A 22,248-nucleotide genomic window follows, 5' to 3' on the forward strand; every position below is an offset into this window, starting at 1 on the left:
GACTTCTATGCTTACTTCCTTGGACTTAGGAATAGAAACAATAGCTGAAGTGGTTGAGCTAGCAGAAAAGACTTGAATTGGTCCAACTAGAGGAAAACTAAGAGAAGTACCAACTATATCCAAAATTGACTTTCCTCCCAAAAATGATGTACCAATAGGTAATGTATAACTTGGAATATTTACAATTGAAGAACTAACTGGAACAAAAATTGGTGTAGTTAAAGCTATGGTAGACAAAATTGTAGAACAAACTAGCAAACTTACTGAACAACCTACAATAGAAGTTGACATAATTGTAGAATGGCAACTATGCACACTGCTGAGGTGGATTTCTTGGGTGCTGATGAAGAGGGTTGAAGCTCAATAGATGAAGGGACTGACACTTCCATTGAAGATACCTGGAGTTGTGAGGTAGCAGGAGTAGATGATATTTTTGATGTAGTTGCAATCAATCCTGTTGAAGCTGACTCCAACCCTGATGATATTGCTAGCTTAGGTGGAGAGTGAGGAAGGGAAGCAATGACTTCTGCTATAATCTTCATTGGGTCATCTTCTTCATCTACTTCCTTGTCTTCCTCATCAGCTTCTTCCTCTTTCTCTTCATCATCAACCCTTAGTGCCTAATGGTCTTCAACATCAATAGTAGCACATTGAGTGTTATCATCTTCTTCATCATCACTATCACCATCATCATCCTTGATCTCAACTAGATCATCTCTTGGCTTGTGTAGATGATAGATATTCTTCCACATGTTTGTTGCATCTCTTACAACATGCTCAATGTCTTTGATTAAAATCAAACATGTGTGGAATCTGATCATCATTTTACCTTCATTATTCTTCATGGCTGCCTTTACTTCTACATCAGTAAGATTTGGCAATAATTTCTTCAAGGTTTGTCCATAAATATCCTTGGTTGTCTATGTAGTTGACTCCCATCTTGGCTGAAATCTCACTAACAATTCTTTTGAGATTTGAGGAGCAATCTAGTTTGGGGAATACTTCCACTTTCCCATTTTTGTGAGTACCAGTTCCTTAATTTGCATCCTCTCAACATCAATTCTTGTTTCAAACTTTAGAGCCTTGAAGTTTGTGATGCCAACTCCTTCTTCCATTTGTTTTAGCCTTTCCTAGAAGGTAAGTTGGGGCTTGCTGAACATAACTTCACCTTTACCTTTGCCTTTACCTCTCTTGGTGAAAATAGCTATGGAGGCCTTTGGAGGTTTAGTAATGATAACCCTCCCTTTCTTCTTAGCTAGCTCTACCTCCTTCTCTAATTCTTGCTCTTCACCTTCTTCTTTTTCTTCATCCTCTCCTTTTCCCTCAGTAAACATTAGGGGAATAGTGATAGTTTTCATCTTAGCTATCTTCATCTTACCTTTATTGATTGCTTGAGGTAGCTTGATTTCCAATTCAATTCTAGCTTTTGCCTCATCATATGTGCAAAATACTAGTTGCATAGTGTCTATAGGTTCATTTACGAAAGCTTCAATGATTTCCCTGGTTTCATCAATATTGACCTCATAAGGGAGAGGTTTCACCCATGCAACTCCAAGCTTGACTGCCTGAATTTATACTCTATCATAGTCAACCATGAAACACACATCAAATTTATAATCATCAACAAGTTTAGGAGGAATCATGAACCTATTGTTCATCCTTTCTTTCAAATCTTCAAAATAATTGTCCATAATGCTGTCAAAATTTACACTCATTTCTGCAATAAACTCATTTATCTAATACAAAATGGGAACATCCTTTCTCCATACAACAGAACCTTTGGATGGAAAAAAAATTTGCACATAGAAGAAAAGGCATGTCAAAAAAGAACCAAATTTGCAAGGGTTGTTCTTTGATGTTCAGATGGTATCCATATTTTGTATAATTTCTTTAGTAGTAGCTCTGGCAGGTCAAATTCCATGTTTTTCTTCACAACTTTGAATGCTAAGTCCACTACCTCACATGGCATGCTATTCAATCGACTATAGCTATAAATCTTGTGGGAAATTACATCAATACCAAACCTCAACTCCTCATCAGAATGGTGCTAATTTTCAAACCTCTACCATCCCACTCAGCTAGGGTTTTCTTTTGGAGTTCATCTCAACCTTGGTTTTTGGTAGACTTTGCTTCGCTCAGTATGGGAAGGCTAGTAATCTTGTGAATCATCTTTTTGGTAATCAGCACAGGTTGTTCTAACCATAATTGACCATTGTGTATGCAACTAAGAATATAACTAATCCATTTTATCTAAAAACTTTTTGGCAGGTGTGTGATATGTGCCAACCCTTTTGTTCCAAGATGCTTGTGCTCAAGTTTCAATGAGCCATCAACATGCATTTCCTCTAAAGCACTATCCATTTCTAGGGTTCCTGTCTCCTAAATAGAACACTTGAAATGAGTGCGAATATCATTAATTAATAGTACCTTAGGTAGAATTTGGGATTGTGCACCATTAGGGTCGAGTGCCTCTGCCACTACTAGAACTAGTTTGAAATTCAATTCTTTCCACTCTACACCCTTGACCAACATCTCTAAACCCCTTTTTTCTTTGCTACAGCTGGTACTTCTAGATGCGGTAAGTGATAGAAATTTTCAAACAAATTCCTTAGCTACAAATTCACTTGAAATCACTTGGAAATGCTTGTGTGCACCTAAAAATCTCTTTGCTCTATTAATACTAAAGACGTGATGAAAAATGGAGTCGAATTCTACCCCTTTTAATGAAAATTCACCATTAATGCTAGGTACCATACTAACGTAGTGCATGACAAACTATCATCCACTCACTAGCTCAGTAGAAACTTGTGACTTGGTGATCAAACAAACTTACATTGCTCCTGACCTAACTCCGTTGAGTCTGTGACTATTGGTATGAACTAAACTCATGTGATCCTTTTGTATCTGAAATATTGATTTGGATCTTTTTCTTTCTTCCATTTGGATCTGCTCAAGATATAGCTTGAAGATACAGTTCCAGTCCCTCCTTTGAAGAATCTAATTGGAAATGGTGGAGCCACCCACTTCTTGAGTGACATTGCCATCATTTGAACTGTTATGCTTGGTAGATTTTGGAATCCACTATTGTCTCATTTTCTTCCTGATGTTATCAGCTTTAGCTTTCTTCTCATCTTCAACTCTTCGTATGTTCATGCAATTTTTGGCTATATGACTAATTTTAGTGCACGTGTAACATCTTACTGTTCAATCTCTTTTTCTTAAGTGATGCCTTGTGCAGTCTATGCCAATGTGTCCATATTCTCCACAATAGTGACATCTACACCAAGTGTCATAATCCCAACCAAATATTGCTTTGACAATTTCTTCAGCTAGATTGAATGGTTTGGATATGCTTTCAGATGCCTTCTGACCTTGTTTCTTGCATTTGTGACATTTACCTTCGAATTTTGGTTTGTCCTTGCATTCATTAGCTTTATGACCATGTTTACTACAATAGTATCATTTTCCATTGAATTTTTCCTTTCCATTGCTCCAAAATTTGTTTGATGTATGACCTACCTTACCATAGTGATTGCAAGTAGGTCTTTGATTCCTTTGGGCACCTTGTTTGGAAGATTCACCTTCTTCTTTGTAACCAAGTCCTACTTTTCCTTTTTGCCTATAGAGATTTTGCTCACTTTGTTGATTCAACTAATCCATATCTACTTGTGATTTCATCATCCTTTCATTGAGTTTCTTTTCAAAAATTATATTAGCTTTCAATCTTTCATTGATCTATCTTTCAGTGATTAAATCATTCCTTAAGCTTTCATTTTCAGATCTTAGATTTATGATTTCCTTATTTGCATTAGAGAGTTGATTGCTAAAGGGATTGATTTTGATTTGCATTGTTCCTTGCCTCCAAGTCTTCACTTGCCTTATTCCTTTGTTCCAAGATTTCACAAATTCTTATTGACTAAACTTCTTGTTCTCTTTTCAATTTTCTTACCTCTTCTTACAGAGAGCCATTGTTTGCTAGAAGTTATTTTATTGCATCATTTGCTTCATATGAACTGCTTGATTGGAAGAAGTCTTCAATCTTTTCTTCAACATATTGATGGTCATTCATCTATCTTGCAAGTTCCTTTCTTCTTTTTAGGGATTGGGAAAGATGCTCCTTTGCTTCTTTGAGTTGAGCTATGGCCATTTCTAGATCTAGTTTCTCATTCTAAAGAGCTTTGTCAAGTCTGAATATCTCCATTATCCTTGATCTTTGCTCAAGCTATCAAACTTTATCCTAAGAACCACAGAGCTCTGATAACAATTTTTAGAAACAATCAAGACTAGCTAGGTTACTAAGAGGGGAAGGGTGAATCAGTAACCTTGAATTTTTTAAATCAATTCAATGCTTAACCATATAAATCATTCACCATTCATTTATCTAATCTACTACATGCATGAGAAAAGATAAAAATTCATAACATATGAACACAGTATTTTGGTGACCCAGAAACCTTCCAAATAGAAAGTAAAACTGGGGTGGAGATGATACCCACAAAACTTCACTACTATAGTATAAAGTTGGCCTGTTTGGGCTTACATTGACCACCTTGTTAGAGGTTTTAAAAACATACAATGAAGTATGCACTCTATTAGGAGATTTATACAAAGACTGTTAAGTCTACTTTGAGAAAATTGATTTACCTATTAGGAAAAAATGGTAGATCTATCTTACAACTTGATTTTTGAATAGATCTTGAAGTATAGATCATCTCTTGTGACTGATATGTCTTTGCTGCTCCTTAATGATCATGCTAAATACTTTGTTCTGTTGTTGATTCACATTCGCTCTTCTCAAAACATTACATGTCCACTCCTTAACATTTCATGAAAATAATAATGATAATAACACATTGAAAATGATACAATACATTACATCTATACCATTCCAATAATTACAATTGCAAAGTCAGCTAAAACATAAGTAAACTAAATATTATTGAGTTGGCCAAACAGTAGAAAACTCGAGCTCTTCAAGCTGACTAGGTGACCTTCTGATACTTGGTGTCCACTGCATTACTCAGCATCATCATGCACTTGATAGAAGTAGAAGCTTGATCCATACTAATCACACAATGTAGCTTGGAACTTGGTAAACATTGGAGACTCGATAGATATAATGTCAATTAGTAAATATTGAATCCTTCATTTACCTTACTGTCACTTGGTAGACACTACATATCCATCACTTGGTAGAAACTAGCTTTATATCATACAAACTAATAACTCAGTAGATACTGTGAAGCTCGGTGACCATTACCTATTCGGTGAACATTGTAAGCTCGGTATACACTGCTAAATTGCCCATTCACTTGGTAGCTTTAGGTGAAAACTACTTAACTGTTGAACTTACAAGGTAACCATGTCAAATAAGCTCCATTTAACTTGGATTGTACTGCTTTCACCTTTTGTGCCTCTAAAAATCCCTCATATTTAGAGTGATTTTGTAATGATTCAATCTAGTCCATAACATAATTAGGGTCCATTTTCCCACTAAATACAGGTATCCCTTATATAAATTAGACTCCCATGGCTCTTAGGGCTTTAAGAAATATTTTTTCAGGTAGGACTAGGTCAGGTTCTAGAACCTCTTTCTCTTCTCTGACTTCTTTTTCCTCCTTCTTATCGGTTATTTTCTTGGCCTTGGTCTCTACCTCATCAATTTTTCTTTCTAACAATTCCAACTAATTCTTAAGAAATTTACTATCATCCTCTTGTTATTGCACTTTCTTAACAATCTCTACATTGTCACCATACTAGTTTTCCCAACTATTTCTTCAATTGAAATAAACTTTGTGCCTTTGCCCAAATCTTTAAGCTCTAATATCAATATGATAAGGATGCACTAGGAGTTTAACACAATTTTGGTTTCTTTCAAAGTTTAATTCACCTATGGTTCCTCTCCCTCATTTAAGGTATGGTTCATCTTGATTTATACTTTCTTTATGGTGGTTTTGATCTCCTTCTAACTCTATTCTAAAGATCCCCTAAGAAAAACTAGTATAATTTATCTTTTCACCTGGGTTTTCTTCATATGCTTTCTCAAAACCTTCCTAAATGCATTCTTGGATCAAGTAGGAATGGAATGACCCTAAAAAAATTCCATCAACCTTAATTTTATTCAATTTTATATTTTCTTGAAGCTAATTTTTATTGAGTTTACATTTGGGTATAATAGACCTACTATGAATGAGCCTCAAATAGGCCTAGATTTTTAGTTTTTGAAGCTTTAATCAAAATCTTCCCAAAGGACCCCCTAAACCTTTGACCATTCTAAATACCCTTTTGGAAGGTAAAATATTTTCTAGGTTTCAGAGTTATACCCTCCGTACAATACCCTATTCCACAATTAGACCTATATAGGATAAGCAAGGCTTTGAATTGACTTTTGTTAGAAAATGGTGGTAAGATGGTTTCAAGTCTTGACTGTAACTAGTCTTTTAATCTCATCTGACTTAATTTAACACTCCTTTATCATTATTTTCAATCAAACATTCCACTCCTTCAAACTATAGTGTCTTGTATGCAATTTTCCTAGTTATAAATGTGTATTTGTTGGATATGGAATTAATGAATTCAGTTATAGGCTTTGGGATTTTTAAAATCATAAAATTTTAAGAAACAGGGATGTCATATTCAATGAGAAAGTGTTGTACAAAGATCTGTTACAACAACATTATGTAGTGTTCTAGCCATTCCGCGTGATGTGCAACAACTACAACAACAAATAACACACACACCAATGAATGTTAGATGGTCAACAAGGCAAATTAGACCTCCTTGAGCCCCCAAAGAATTTATGAAGTATGTACAATACTTTCCTGATCAGTCACCACAAACTAACAATCTCCCACTTGGAGATTGATCAGGCTCCACATTAAACAATAGAGGACATATTGGAGGGGAATACAAGTAAAGAGAATGTGGAGCTATGTGATCGTGTCTTTTATCGAGATATTAAATCATCCATCGCCTATCATAATTTCAAAGCTATGAGATATATTTTTGAATTTTTTTAGCATTGTAAAGGAGAGATACCGAAATATACATTCATCATTTTTTGTGAAGATTCAGAAATTATGGAGTGTTCCAAAAAAATAGATAATAGTTACTGTATATTCCTGACTATGATTTTTTTTATGCGAGCAATGGGAAATGGGAAGATAATAATTTCAAGATCTTTTTGAGTTTTTTTCTCATGAAGTGGTTACCAATATTGGAAAAAGTGTGTGAAGGATATTGTTGTTAGTTTGCATGAATATTTCTGATGCTATAAAGTGAAGAATTTATAGTGATTTTAATGGTGAATTCAATTGTGCATGTATTTTGCATGCTTTATTTAGGATAGTTTAATTTGTATAAAATCATGCCTAATGCTTATTGTAATACAACCAATTTTTATGGAATAAGATTAGTTTTCAATTCTCTGTTTTATTTTTTCTGTAATATTTCTTATTATCTACAATGCTCTTGTTTTTATTTTCCTAGATAAAAAAAATATGCAATTTTTTTTACATGGTATTAGAGTCTAGTTGCTAAGAAAGAAAGCATTTCTTTTGAAGGTGTTGTAAATCATATTTTTTGTACATAATGAAATTTACAATCTCTATTTTTCTCACTCCATACAACTATTTCAATTGGAAGCGTAAGATTCAACTTTAGCTTAGAAGTAAAGGCTTGTATTGAATAGTTATGGGGACAAAGGTTGAACCTACTTCCGCAGTTCAAAAGTCTAAATACTTTAGCCGCATGGATGAAGCCTTTAGTCTGCAATGCTTATCCATCTCTACAAAATTGTTGTTTCATGTTAAAGCATGCACAACTCCAAACCAAGTTTGAACAACATTGAAGGCTCTTTTTAGGAAGCAAGATGAGATGCAGGGATACATCCTTTAAAATGAGCTCAGCTCATTAGATCTAGGTAAATTTGAGAATATTCAAGACTTCTTCACAAAGTTCAATGATTTATTACTTTAGTTGAAAGAATGTGGAATTGACAAATCCACACAAGAAAGAAAATTAATGATTCATATTTTGTAAAATTGGGTCCACAATATGTTGTGTTTTTCTTTTCTTTTCACACCATAAGGCTTACAACAAGGAAAAGTTCGAAGATGCCCACTCTTGATGCTCTTTTCAAGTCCTTGGTACATGAGTAGAATAAGCTCATAAAGATGGGTACTTTGAAAAGTTTCAAAGCTCATGCTCTTTTTGTGCATACATGTGAGAAGAGAAATTCACAATCCAATTAGCAGTCCAAGAAAAATAAGAAGAATTTGGATGACTGTTGTAGTTTCTATGGTAAGGAGGGACATGCTTCCAACAAATTTTGGATGAGACTAGAGGCCTTGGAAAAGGCTATGAAGCAACATGAAATTTCAGCCCCTGATTCTTCTTAATCAGAGAAAAGTAAAGGCCTGCATGGACCTCATCTTCATTTCCTCTTTGGTGACATTATTTTTTTGTGGATATGTCATGCCTCTTCAATGATAACTTTAAGAAACCCCTCCTAAAGAAAAATGCCTAAAATGTTGGCGAATCCAACATTTTGTGGGCAGAAAATTTTTAATGTCAAGGGTGATTTTTTGGTTCCATATAAGCAAATAAAATACTATATGTTGGCGATTTTTTTCTTGCCCTAGCAAAAATCATTATAAATGTGGCAAATTAATATTTTTTTACTAACGGGTAAATAAATGATGGCTATTTTTTGCCTTGCCAAAAATGAATTAATAATGACAGAGGTGAATTACTTGTTTTGTAGGAAAATGAATAATAATGGTCTTAGCTAATCTTCAGTAGTAAATTGAAAAATTGTTTAATTTGAAAGCAAAATTTGTGCATGTATTGGCTAATGACTGTACTAACTGCTGAGTAGTCACTTCAAGTTTCAACTTGTGTACTGTCTTAGGTGTATTATTATTATTAATATCATAACATCGTTATGTCAATGTCACTATTACCAAGTCGGCTATTGTCACTTTTGTATTGTTAATAGTAAATACAATAGTTTTATTGATCATTGATTAATTAGAGATCAATGACAGAAGATGCATCTCGGGGCCAATCGCTTGAAAAACCTAGAGTGGCACAAAATTCTCTGGAATGGAGACACATGGAAAGGTTTTCATGGAAATCATTACTCAATGTCAAGAACTATCGACTATTTGACATTAATGCCAGTACATTTCGACATTTCACACACTTGAAAATTAATAAGAATACAAAAAAATAAGATATGAAAGATCATGAATGCCAAAGAATTAAATGCAACTACCATTAAATAGCCTCTTCAATTTCTCTTTCACTATCATTTCTCATATTCTTCATTGTTCAATCTGAATTTGGTTTGCAGTTGCACTTTGAAGAGTTTCTTGAACCTTAGTCATGGATATGCCAATTCACCTGAAATGCACTACAATGGGTCTACAAAAACTCTTTTTGGGTAGGATTCCTAACAATGTCCTTGCCATAGTTTGCAAGCCAGATGCTTGAAGTCCTTTTATCTGTCATGCTATATTCATGGTACTCATCCATCAATTCTTGAGAAATGATAAGAGTTATCGTGTGTCCACGAATATTACCTATCATTTCCTCACGTCTCTTCTCGACCTTGGAGGTAATCAAATAGACATTTTGATGCTTCTGCGTAACATTTTTAAGGAAACATTTTTAGAAGATGATGTCAAAATTCTTGTATTGGTCGAGTAGGTACCAGGGTCGAGCATTGGAATCCCTTTTACAGATGTAGTAGACAAGTGCTGGGAGGAAGGCATATGGTGCATTATACATAAGCATCATTTCTTGCTCAGCATGAACAAATGACAATTGACTTGCCATCGAAAGTGGGCGTGGCTTAGAAGGGATTTTCTATGAAAGTGGTTGTTGTTGGACGATGTCAGTAAGACCAACTTTAGATGGCTGGACGAGTTCAACGACATCATCTTCTCGAACAAATTCCTTGCAGGCAGACTTGAAGACCTTTCTGATTAAAGGGTTCAAGCCCTCAACCCCTCAGCCTGCTAATGATTCCAGCCTCCCTGGTTCCCTATTCCCTATTTCTTGAATATTGTTTCCTTACCCATTGCCCTTAGGGCAAAAATATATTTTTAAGATATCTATATTTTTCTTTGGATTGAGTCTTTCCCTTTTTTGTAAATTACGAAATAGTAAAACTAGGTTGATTTAATCAACTATTTTGAATATCTATGCTATGAATCAATTTTATGTATATTGTATAGTCTAAAATATTATCAATGAAAACAATAGTTTTTGCCTTCTCAAATTGTTGTTCTTGTTAGTCTATGACTTTGTAAGTTTATTTTTGGCATCTTGATTCTCAATACACTGTTGAAATGTTACCGTTAGTCTGTGAATTTGTTAAAAATAGTTAACTGTTAATAATTAACTATTTTTCTTTAATCTGATTGGTTAAAACAAATGGAGCTTCAAGAAAAACTAAAGATTAATAGATTATAACCTTAACAAAGTTAAATATAATTTTGATAATTTATGTGTCAAATTTTTATTTCATACCTATCTTGTCACCTATTCCTAACTTTTTTTCATTATGAAATCTTTTAAATGATGAAGAATAGTTTATAAACAATTATCACAATTTTTAATATATGTTAATAATTTATAGATATTTCAACTATATTATATTTTAATTTTGAAACTAAATAATAAATATGAATAAAAATATAGCATTTACAATTATATTTTTAAATTGTAATTATTTTATTTACATTAAACTATTGTCATTATTATTTCATATCTTGCACCAATTTTATTTTATAGAATTTAATATATCTTCATTGAATTTTTCATATCATCTTTACAATAAAAAGCTTATGATAAAAAAGAAAATCATTTCTATAATAGAAAAGAAAATCTTATATATATATATATATATATATATATATATATATATATATATATATATATATATATATATATATATATATATATATATATATATATATATATATATATATATATATATATATATATAACTATTAAAATAATTATTATAAATTATATTATATATATATATATAATATTTTATATAAATTATTTAATTTACATCATGATTCTGACATGCTCATTGCTCAAGCTTAAAAGTAAAATAATAATAATTAATGACGATTTCTTTTATTTTTCTCTATATTAATGAATATGCTATGTAAATTCTTTTCAATGACCATGGCTCAAAGCCTCAATTTCGGGCCAAATTTTAAAAGATTGAAGATAAAGTCTATTTCTACCTGAAACTAGGACATGTGTACTTGAAGATTCTACCCAAAATCCTGACTGTTGCATAAGAGGAGGATCAACGACCTGAGATGGGTTTTGGGCTGATTTGCAGAATGCTTTCCCATGTGCCTAGATTCATTTGAAATCATGACACATGTCCAATCATTGCCAATTGAAAGACTTGGTTAATATTATAAATAATTATGTTTATAAACAATTGTCACAATTATCAATATATGTTAATAAGTTATAGATAATTAAACTATATTACATTTTTATTTTGAAACTAAATAATAAATATGAATAAAAATATGACATTTGTAATTATATTTTTTAATTTTATTTAAATTAAACTATTGTCATTTTAGTTTATTGATAATTATTAGTACATGTCGATAGGTAGTAGGCTTAGGGCTAAGAGCTAAATATTTCATTTTCAATGTGATTCATTACTGCTAATATTTTTATTTTTTTAATTTAAGTGCATTGGTTTATATTTTATATTCTAATGATGTATTTTTTATATATTATAATATGTTTTTTGTCATTCAATTATAAATAATATTACTTATATTATATAATCATTTAAAATTTATTATTATTATAAAAATATTATTGTTTTTATTTATAATTATTTATTATATAATAGAATACATAATATAATTATTTATAATATAATATAATATAATTATAAGCATATGATAAATGTAATAGAACATATATATCAATGATTATATAATATATTTATGAATAAAATTTAAATTTAATTTAACATCATTACAGAAAAATAGAATTATATTACATTTTTATTAATTAAAATATTTTATATACTATAATAAATTTATTAAATTTAAATTAGATTTATATAAAAACTAAAGGCAAGTACTAGTGGCACTTGTTTCATATCTTGCACCAATTTTATTTTATAAAATTTAATATATCTTCATTGAATTTTTCATTAAAAAGTTCATGATAGAAAAGAAAATCATTTTTATAATAGAAAAGAAAATCCTTTATTTATATTATATTATAACTATTATAATAATTATTATAAATTATAGCTTAGCTAAAAAAGGTACCGACGGAGAAAACTTACTTATATTTAACCAAAACATAATAGGATAAATTTTCCATTTAGTTATTTATTGTATTGCCCAACTCATTCCCATTTCAAAATCATAAATATCATTAAATTGGACCTTGTACCAGATTATGAAGCATATCTCTCTTCGTAAATGAAAATTCGCATAATTATGATTTTAAGTGACATTTTCGGACCCATTAGGGCCCGTTTGGTTGTGAGAATTGGTCAATGCAGAATTCAACTATGCTGGAATAAGCTCTCTTCCAGAATTTGCGAATTCTGAAAATAAATTTTGGAATATCATTTGGAGGTGTTTGGTTGTCCCGGAAGAGGAATCGGTAGATGACTATTCCGTGTTTGGTTGCATCAATAAAAATAGGAATTAGAATAAGTTTTTTCTTAAATCTTAATATGAATTTATAAAAAATATTTTTTTGTTAAATTTTTAAAAGTCAAATTAATTTACTACCCTCTTCATTATAATTTGACTTTATTAGTAAGAAAGGTGTATCACATATTTCACTTAATACCAAGTTAAATGTGTTTCAAAGTTTAAAAAGTTTAAATATTTAGACCTCTCTTATCCACAAATATATTTGCTTGCTTAGCCCACACTGAAAGCAACCAATTTTAATCAATTTGCTTTGTCATACCCACGTTTTTGGATCTTTTTGTTGGATTTAAATCTAGTTATTTTAAAATTATGTTCATTATTGCCTAAAAATGTTTCCATTATAAGCGTGATTTTTTAATATATATGTTCATTGTTAAAGAAGTCAAAAGTTACAATTTTTAATTGTAAATATTTGACAACATTTTTTAAAATTTTAATTACATTTGAAGATTTCAATTATAAATACTATTGTATGCATAAAGAATATAAAAAATTATGTTAAATATAACTATCAAAACTAAAATTATTTTATTTTTGGGTAAGAACCATCAATGACTAATAGCCTTAAACCATGTGTGAAGGAAAGTCCAAAGACTATTCTCGTCCTTATCAAGGGAGATGCCACATATCTCTCATTTTCGACAAACACAAACATTTTTGTTTTAAATATATATAAAAGTAAAATATACGATATTTGAACCTAGTTTTATTTAGAAGGCTAAAGATAAGATTTATTTGTAAAGATAATTTTAATAAAAGTTTTGATTAGGTAAAAATATGTTTTGAAAGGTCCCAAAACCTTGTACATCAAATCTAAAGTTATTACAATATAAGGCCCAAATACAACAGTGTGATTCACCAAACAAAGATAGGGAACAACCAACAAAAGTTTATAATAAATATCATGTCTGATATTAGACATTTTGTCATCGATAAAAATCCTTATAAAAATTATAGCTATGCATTTTTTCACATATGCTCCCAACAAATAAATGCAATTAAAAGACAAACAAGAATCGTAAAAAGTAAATTTCATCCTCTGACTATTGCAACACTTGCACTCTACTCCATCATCACGCACTGTACTTTTTTATGCATTAGTAGCCCATTCAAAGAATCCACATCCATCGTGTCCCTACATTAGAAAATCTTCATTAGTTCCTAGTATACTAATTATTTATTCATTACACTAATTTCTAAGAAAATTAATAACGACCTTTTTCTTATTCGGGCAAGACCAAAATTTATGCCCAAGGTTTTTTTTTGTGTTAGAGATTTTCAATAAACAAGGGCCAGCACCACATCAACATTTTGGCACATTGATTAAAGCCATCAACCCTACAACATAAAAAATACATTAGTTATATGAAAATACACATACTATAATAAAAGTCTTTTAAATCACTATACAAAATCTTTATAATCATTATTAAAAGCCTATTTAAATATCAATTTATATAGCTGAGGAGTTGTTCACAAAAAAATACATCATTGCATCTAATTTAGTTTGAAATTCGATTGGATCATTATATCAAGCGATATGAAATCCTAAAAATGGTAAATATAGCATCTCCTACTACTGCATTATTTATGGGAGTGAAGAATCAAACAATAGGTTTATGAAAATGAGAAAAAACATGACTAGAAAGAAGATATCAACATTGTGCACACCTAAAAAAAAGGACATTGTCCAAATTAAGACATTATCCATAGGGGCCAAACAACACAAGAGTTAGTAATGTTGATGTAGATATTACTAAACAACAAAAGAGCTAGTAATGTTGATAGGAGTCAAACAACACAAGTGAATATTATAGTCAAACAACACAAGAGTTGTAATGCTGATAGGAGTCAAACAACACAAGTGAATATCACAGTATTCTACATTTTACCCAACAAAATAATGTGAAGCGACCTAGAGACCATGCAAATTGTTTGACCAAATGCCTATCCAAGTAGCTCAATAGAAATCAGGGACTAATGTGTAAAGAATTTGGTACCAATAGCTATCAAATCTGCAAATAATTCTATGATTAATGCAAATGACTAAGTCCACCGCGTGGGTTAATATATAAGAAGAGTAGGTAAAAGCATCTTTAAATATTTAAACAAGTGAAGGAAATGAATAATTTTCCATATACACATGTCATAAAGTCATAGAAAAGTTGATAAAAATATGTTTTGCAGCTAATAAAAATATGTATTGTAGCTGATAATATCATAAGGCATGCATAAGGCATGCATAAGGCATGCTATGAAGCAGTCAATATAAAGGTCACTATAATTCAAAATAGTTTTAACAAAAACTCTAGAGTCCTCCATACTTAAGTTGTATGTATTTGACTCTCTCCCCCTCGGTCATTCTCAAGAAGCCTTTTTCTCTTTTGGTTTCAACCAAAAAATCATCATAGGCCTTTATCATTGAATCTTCACTAATCCTATGAATGCCTTTGATGGCATCATATATTTTCTCTCCAACAGATTCAGAATCCTCTTCATCCACTTTGACAATGTAAGGCTTTAACATGCCCTCATGGATCCTATTCATGGCTTCACAAATGGTATCCATCGAACCAACCATGCTCACCTTCTTTCTATTTCCCTTCCTTGATGAAGATGGTGATCTTCTCTAACTACCACTTGCACTTGATTGGTTGGATTGAGCAAATTCTTCATCTAAATGACTATCAACATCAACTGGTATAATGAAATCCCCAACATCATCAAGATTGATGGCCTCATCCATAATGTTCCCTTCCTCCATCTCATGAGCCGTGGCAGCTACATTACCTTTTGTCATTTCATTTCCCACAATGAAGGCTAACTCATTATAGTATTGGAATGGCTGCTTTTTATACACTTTTGCGTTTTTTAATTCTTTCCTCTACAAATTGGGAAACAATTGAAATGGTTAGTTGTCTTTCAATACTAAATTTACAAATATAAAGTTATATGTAAACAAAATGAATATTAAATGCCACTTTACCTTCAACAACTCATTCCAAACATTGTCTTCAGCATCCACACATTGTGTACCTTCATTCCATGCAAAGCCACTTGTATTTCTTAAATCTTTCATTACTCTAAATCCCACTTTCCATGTTTTTAATTTATTCTTCAAATTATCCTTGGTCAAATTTTGCTTCAGCTCATCATTGAACCGTCTTTCAATGGTAGTCCAAGCTTCCTTTTTGAAACCACCTTCACCTTTTCGGCCTAGTTGTACTTGCTCTTGAAGCAACTCAAGGAATTTGTGCTCGATATCCCTAGTCCATAGCACCCTATTCGTAGAAGGTGCATTGCTGACTTGTGTTTCTTGATCCATGCTAAAGAACATAACAAAAATGGGTAAAAAATGCTCGACCATATAATATTAGACTTTAATAATGTGTATGGAAAATTCAAGATGGTCAAATAAATAAACATAATACAAACCCACATCAATCAATATGCATATAGCCACATTATGTATCCAAAAAATTCAACATAGATTGCATCAAATATGAAAACTAAATATCATAAAGTACTCTTTTTGAACTTTAACACGAAATGATTCAGAGATTGTGTCTTGTGTTCTCTTTACAATGCATTAAAGATGTAATGTGAAGTGCATCATGCTAGCATTGAATGTATTTGCATTTGGTTTGACATAATTTTGGAAACATGGATAACCTACAAGTAAGTTTAACAAAATAAATATTTAGTAGGAAAACTCATAACCTACAAGCTCTAGTCTTCAATTCAAATGCACATTAAAATTAAGCTTAACCCCTCAACATCAATACGCATCTTACAGAGTTAGAGAAGCTCAAGCAATCAAGTTTTAAGAGAGAACATAAAACAACATCAGCAGCACAAACATCAGCACTCTTAAATTCAATAACTTGTTAGTATATAAAACAACATCAATAGCACAAATAGCTCAGCTTCTTGACATAGTTGACCAGAGCAGTGTTATAGGGTGAGTTGAAGCAGGAATGAAACATGAATGTTAACAATGAAAGGGAAAGAAAACAACATGTTGCACCCCAACCCCAAATTAATGTGTAACCTCTACTTTCTCTATTATAAATTAAGAACTACATACACTTTTATCAGTTAGTTGACCTGCATAGCTAAGTTGTTTATACTAGTTTATAGATTCTCTATATTATATGTATCTATAAATAAAAATTGATCTACATACTCATAGATGCATACATGATGAAAAGGATAGCAATGCATAGATTATGTAGGTTTATGTACTACAAATTACAGTCTTGGAACCTGAAAATTAAGTTTGTGGAGACATCATCACAAAAAGGGAACAAAATTAGGGGCCAAACTTCCAATTCTTGAAAGCTTAAAACCTAATATAAAGTAAATAGTAGAGCATAGTCAATATCATAGCTATAAAAGTTGTATGCCTTCATTAATCTAATATATTTAGAAAGGCAAAGTGCTACCAAAGTCACCTTAACTCTAAGTTGTTGGCAAATTCATCACTTTTGACATATGATATGGTGTCCCATCAATTTCATGTTTCATAACATGCAAAGAAAGCCATTGGATACTTCTCATTACTGTTGCCATATGAACCCCATTGGTAAATTTTAATATTCGGTGATAAGAAGATTCTTGTGTAAAAGAAGGGAATATTTTAATGAGGTTCTTTGCGTAGCACTAGAAGCAAGGAATCTACATATGAAACGAATGACCTTAGTTGTAGCAAAAAATTCCCGTAATTGCTCATAAATTCAACAACCACTTGTTACATTCCCCACTGCAACACGGATCAATTTTTTATACCCATAATATCAATGCTCAATTCTTTCAGGCTAAAAATGTATGAAATAAACAAGGAGTTTTACACTACTAACACATGAAATCCAGCTCTAAAATATGTGGTCTACCACAGAAGCCCATAGCTATATGTCATAATAAGTGTCCATCCAAAAAAATGGACACTGATATATAAATGAATACTATAATTATTTTTCTTAGATTGTTGGAAAAACTTGGATTCTAAAAGGGTTTCCCTCAAAATGTTTTTTCCTCCATGTCAAAGTTGTGCTACTATGAAAACACATTGTAGAGGTAGACTTATTCTCAATGTTAAAAGAAACAGTTAGTTGCATGTACTGCTGCATTAAATATATTTTCATGACTGAGACTATAATAATCTAATTACAGTTTAGCATACGTTGAGGAATATAAAAATAGGAAATAATTCAAGTACTTTAATTGTTGATTATAATTATTTATTTTCTTTGAAGGAGAGGGCATGCAAATGCCTGCAACTCAACTGGGTCTCCTGTTGGCTCTTCTTGTGAGGAAGGAATCATTTGAAGGGTCTGAAAATGTCTTGGAGAGCTTGACATACAACCACATTTTGTATCCAAAAATTCAACATAGATTGCATCAAATATGAAAACTCAATATCATTGAAGACACCTGTCATAAGACAATAACGTATGCATTGAATTACAAATCAAAGAAACAAATATCATACAAACTCACACTAATCAATATACTTATAGCCACATTATAATGATGATGAAAATGTCAGATATAATTCATTCATTTGAAATAACACACAAGTGTCAATATATATATCAAAAATATCTGCCAATATATATTCTACAACAAAATGTAATGTTTCAACTACAACTAAGCCCACACTCTATAGTCTTCCCACGTCCTCTGAGCTATTTCATCTTGAAAGTTTCCCCAATCATCTCTATCATAATGAAGTTGTACAAGATGCAACATGCTAAGACAATCTTAGTCTATGTCATTATTTGATACAATGTTGTATGCCTTAAGATAGGAAAAAATTTCTTGAGAATGCCAAATGTATGCTCTATCGTATTCTGAATTGAGGAGATTAAATAGCTCTTGTGAAGATTTAATTGGATTTTCTCTACAAAACTCCTTTAGATGGTAGTGTGTACACCAATAAGGGGCAAGAAATCTAGGTACATTTGGATATCCTGCATCAACCAAATAAAATTTACCTACACAAATGTACAAAAAGTATATTGATATAACCTTGACATGTCTCTCATAAAATAAAAGGAATTAAACATTAACAAGTTGATTGCACATACCGAGGGGAACTACTAGTGGATCTAATCTGGACAAAGTAGAAGCAAGAACACAACTATCTATTGCAGACCCTTCCTAACCAGCAAGAATGTATTGAAACTTATAATTAAAGGAACACACACCCATAACATTATGTGATAGGTTTCCTTTTCTATCACAATATTTAGCTTGGTTGTCAACATCAATAGTAGTCGATATATGGGTCCCATCGATTGCTCAAATACAATCCTACAAATCATGAATTTGTATTAAAAAGCATATTATTATGAGTAATAATCAACATAAAAAATATATGGCAATAGGAGATGTACCTTGAATTAGGGATCAAAATGATCCTTCCCAAGAATTTGAGGAGGAGAGTTTGGCTTAGCGGGAAATATATACTCAGCATGGAGTGCTAAGATAGCCCTCAAGACCTTATGGAAGTATCTACTAATTGTCTCTCCCGAGTGACCAAAATTATGAGCAATCTTGTGATTCCTCAAATTGTGCCCAAGTGTGTGGAGGAACATCACTAGTTGTTCTTCTAAAGTGATGTTGCAAGAACCTCTAATGATTTCCTTTTGCCTAAGAATAGTGGATAAACAAAAGAAGGTTGATCTAGTCATATGAAGTTGGTCATGGCAATCAATCTCATTTGAATGAATAATACTCTTATAAAATGGGATTTCATCTCTTATATGCTTACGCCTTTCTCTTCTTGCTTCTTGTGCAGATGTTGTAATGGATATTGCAAGGGTGACAAGAGCAGTTGCAAGTGCAAGCATGATTCTAGTCCTCCTACCAATGAGACCATGAATCCTTGGATCATTAGCAAGATCCATCGATGACCTAGAAAAAAATTAGTACCAAAGATGAGGAGAGTGAAATCTGAAACAAAAATCAATTTGCTAACATGAAATCTGAAACAAATGACAGTAATGAAATGCCAATAGTATATACTATATATAAGCTATGCAATAAAACATGCATATTATCAAAAAGGTAGAGTAATATAGTATGTCTCGCTAATGTGTACAATTATTCTTTTATAATCTAAGTCCATTGTTTTTAAGCAATCACTTCAGGAAACAATGTGCACACATGTAGTAATCCTATAATCAACCAATAATGTTATAAGCATCAAACGTAAGGAAGAAAAAAGGAATACAATCAAAATTAGTACAATACAGAAATCAAATCAACAAGTCATTAGCAAGCATCATGAATATACCTTTAGCAATATCATGTAACAACAGGAAACAAAAGACAGTAAAAATGATCTTCTTGGCTTAAAATCATAATTGCATTTGATATAGCACCTAATAATATTGTAATATTTGAAGATTGCAAGATCAAGCTTTCATATGTCAAACCAAAACCATATTTACTCTGTCTAAATTATTACAGTTTGAATAATGGGGCATCCTCTGTTCATGATATTTTTTGTTGTTGTGCTTTTGTTTGGATGGGATGTATCTACACAGACTTCAAATTCAAGTTGCCCACTACAATTCAATGTAACTGAGGCCAAAAGTTACGAAAATTGCAATAAATTACAAGCTTTAGGAGATACTTTATCATATACCTTTTGTTGTAAAGAATGGTTCTTTGGACATAGCTTTCCAGGTTGCCCCTGTTGCTTCAAGGGGCTGGGTGGGTTGGGGTGTAAAGCCTAATGGGGTTCAAATGATTAGCACACAAGCCTTGATTGCCTTTAGATTGAGTAATGGATCAACTATTGTTGATACATACAATGTAGTCTCTATGACTACTACTATGAATCGATCATCTATTAGTCTCAATGTGATCAACAAGAGTGTTGTTTATGAGAGTAGCAGTGTGAAAATAAAAATATTTGCCTCCTTGCTACTCAGTTCCAATCAAACAAGTATAAATAAGGTGTGGAAAGTGGGAAGCTCAGTGATAGGATCATCTCTTGGTGTATACAGTACTGCTACTACTAATCTCAACAGTTTAGGGACACTAGATCTTCAAAGTGGAGCCGCCTAGTAACATTGTATATTTTAATCCATGCACTGGTTATGTATGAAAGGAACTCATTCTATCTAAATAGCCTTTACATTGACCACAAAATAAATTGTCTAAGCCCTACTATATAAATAAATGCCATATAATTGTTAATGCTTTCACTCAATTGTTTGAGTCTCTTCCATTAAATGTTTCCTATCAGATGAATTCTTTTGATCAAAATTATTTATCATTCCTTGGAACGTTGATCTGTTTGCAAGTTTGAGTAGAATTGAAACATTGAAACTCCTCAATGACCCCATCAATCATGGGCATAGTATTGAACAGGTGACTTATAGTTATTAATGCATTCATTACTGAATATCATACCAAGAATCTTGCTATTGTGCAAAAAAAAATTGAATCTACAAGTTAGGAAAACCCTGGGTGGAACCAAAACAAGGTATCTATTTAGGAAATTGTGGGAATAAGTCTAACTGAGCTTACATTTATCATTCATGTGTCATAGAGTTTGAGTAGGATTCAATTAAAGACTGTAGAGCTACTCATCATTTCTATCACTTCACAAGTTTGCTATCAAAATTGAGATTTATACGAACGTTGTTGAAACTTGAATGTCTATTAAATCACATTATATTATAAATATGTACTGTTGTTACATTTTATAAATTAGAAGAACCAATAGATTTTTATGCAGTTCTATCTATGATCATCTTTGTTACTTTTGTTGGTGATATATCTCTATTACTTTTGTTGTTGTGTTTTCTCTATTTAATAGCTTCATGGACAATGTAGAAGATACGATGACTTAAAAAATGTTTTGTATTGTATTCTATTCTAGAAAGGTTGAAGATTCTGGAATAACCAATTAGCCATGGCCTTGCTTCAATTTAAATTAACAATTAATTCTAATCAGAGATTGAATAGTGATTATGGATCAAAACCAAGAATGGCATTCCTAAGTATCTTGGGAAGACAATTATCAGGAATAGGAATGTAAAAATAATTTTTAATCGACTTTCAAATTTCTATGTTTGATCACCACAAATAGGAATTTATTTTGTAGGTACCACATCTAGCTCAATGACATAACCATTGAGCTCATGTTTCATTCTTAGGTGGAAAACTAGTGTTCCATGATATATCCATAATCCTAAATTTTGCATCTTGGTCATAGTAGTATAACCATCATATTAGCATTACAATAGCCACAGCCTAAATTATTAATAGACAAATAATATACTTAATTTTTCTATAAGCAATTGGCAATACTATATGAATTTCACTGCACTCTATTTTTTTTATAACATATTTACTATTATGCTATCTTTGCCCAATTAAGGTTGGAATGTTCTCCCTACACTCCAATTACAAAAATCAACAAAAGACAAAAAATGAGAAACCAAGCATTTATAAGGACAAACCTGTAGGCTTTATGAAAAACCCACATTTTACA

At 31.7% G+C, this 22,248-nt stretch overlaps 2 pseudogenes; one reads left to right on the forward strand and one right to left on the reverse strand.

Moving 5' to 3' along the window:
- Positions 1 to 13,253: 13,253 nt before the first annotated feature.
- LOC149534388 (U6atac minor spliceosomal RNA) lies at positions 13,254 to 13,383 on the reverse strand (annotated as a pseudogene).
- A 6,835-nt stretch (positions 13,384 to 20,218) lies between these two features.
- On the forward strand, positions 20,219 to 20,813 carry LOC149534389 (cytochrome b561 and DOMON domain-containing protein At5g35735-like; annotated as a pseudogene).
- Positions 20,814 to 22,248: the final 1,435 nt, after the last annotated feature.

The sequence above is a fragment of the Cupressus sempervirens genome, chromosome 10 (assembly GCF_028749045.1).
Source record: "Cupressus sempervirens isolate cs-2001-9-10 chromosome 10, ASM2874904v1, whole genome shotgun sequence".
In the NCBI taxonomy this organism is placed as follows: domain Eukaryota; kingdom Viridiplantae; phylum Streptophyta; class Pinopsida; order Cupressales; family Cupressaceae; genus Cupressus; species Cupressus sempervirens.